Below are 1,854 nucleotides of genomic sequence, written 5' to 3'. Positions count from 1 at the left end.
CGCTCGGTAGGCGCGGCCCCCCGAGCGCCGCCCGCCGCAGCTTCTCACCTGCGAGCGCGTGCTGCCACACTCATCCGCCGTCTCCCTCCGCCCCGGCGACCGTCCGCCGCCGCAGGTCGCCGCCTCGTCGCCGCCTCGCCATCCGTGCCAAGTCCCGCAGCTCTCCGGCAAGTTCCCCTCCGGCCGGCGAGCTCCTCGGCAAGTCCGGCGACTCTCCGGCGCTGACCCCGGTGATCCTCGTTTTGCGTGCCCATCCGGATCCAGATCCAGATCTAAAAGCCCTAGGGTTGACTCCTTTCCCCCCCTAAGTCTGCAGATTATATTGCCATGCTCATCGTGCCATAACTTTGCATCCGTAGATCTGTTTTGGGCATGTAGCATATCAAAATGTTCGTCTCAGAGAGCACATCATTTCATCTCATTGCATCATTTTCATTTGAGCTCATCTTAATGCCCGAAATGCCGTTGGAAGAGTGCTATTTGAGTTAGTTGTCAGATCTGCTGCTCCAAATAGCTATTTGTTATTTTTGCCATGATTAATGTGTGCATGATATGCTCATGAGCTCTACATGTGTTTTGTTATATGCTTTGCCATCTTTCCAGAGATGCTATCCATGTATTTTTGTGATGTGTGTGGTGACTAGCACAAGCTTGCAAAGTGGTGCATTCGTTAATGCTGATTTCAGGGACTTAGCAATTCCACAAAGTCCTTGATCTGTTTTTATCAATATGCCATATGTCCATGTTGTTTCCTAGTGATCCGTGCCTCTTTTGAGGATGATCAGTAAGGGTGATTTGTTAATATTGTAGTGCTCTATCCATCCATGTCTTTGTTTGCATTATGGAGTACCCTAGCTTGAGTCAATCGAGCTCTACTTTTGCTATTTCGTGAATCTGGGCAGATTGTCTACTTGTTAGCGATTTTGCCAAGGATGTTGTGGTTGATCCGTGCATGCAATGTTGTTGTTCTTGCCATGTCTTGCTTGTATAATGTGTATTCTTGATGGGTGTATGCTTAGATTGTCATGACATGCTCTGTAGTGAGTGCATCGAGCTCGTAAACATGCCTACTTGATATCTGATTTGCATGCTCCAGTTTTTCACTAAGTCCCAGATCTGACTATGTTTTTGCCATGTTCACATGCTTGCAATTGTATTTTCTGATCCCTTTTGGCTCAAGGTCACTAAGGGACTTTTGTTAAGCTCTTTGAGTAGCTCCATGCCATGCTTTACTTTGCCATGTTAAGGTCCTGTAGAATATAGTTTTCTTGCTCCGAAGTGTGTTACCTGATCTGAAATTCCAGGCTTGTGTTAATTTCACTAAGTCTGGAACCTGTTTACCAATTGCACTTTTTCCATGCTTGTTTGAACCTGTTAATGGATGAATTTGCCGTAGCTCAGTGTTCATCTTTCGTTAAGCTTCATGAATGGATCCCTGCCATGTATTTTGTTGCCACGTTTGAGTGCTGTAGCATAATTATCTTTTTGTATTTAGATGGTTACTTGCTGTATATCACAGACCGGTGCCATATTTGAATTGCTTGCCATTTCCAAACCGTGCCTCCGATTCCGATGATCTTTATATCGTTTTCAAGCGAAATCACCTCACCTTTCCATGGCACACTTGGATTTCCAAGTTGAGGCCAGGTTCATTCATTCCTTGTCAATTCTTGCATATGCATCACATATCGCATCCCGCATAGCATACCATGGTTGCATCATGTTGTTTGAGCTTTGCACGTGGTTGATTGTGTCATCTTTGCTTGTTTGTCTTGTTTGGGTAGAGCCGGGAGACGAGTTCGCTAACGAGGAGCCCGTTGAGTTTGCTTTCGAGGATCCAGTCAACTCTGACAA

The sequence above is a fragment of the Triticum dicoccoides genome, chromosome 4A (assembly GCF_002162155.2).
Source record: "Triticum dicoccoides isolate Atlit2015 ecotype Zavitan chromosome 4A, WEW_v2.0, whole genome shotgun sequence".
In the NCBI taxonomy this organism is placed as follows: domain Eukaryota; kingdom Viridiplantae; phylum Streptophyta; class Magnoliopsida; order Poales; family Poaceae; genus Triticum; species Triticum dicoccoides.
This window is presented reverse-complemented; position numbering follows the sequence as displayed.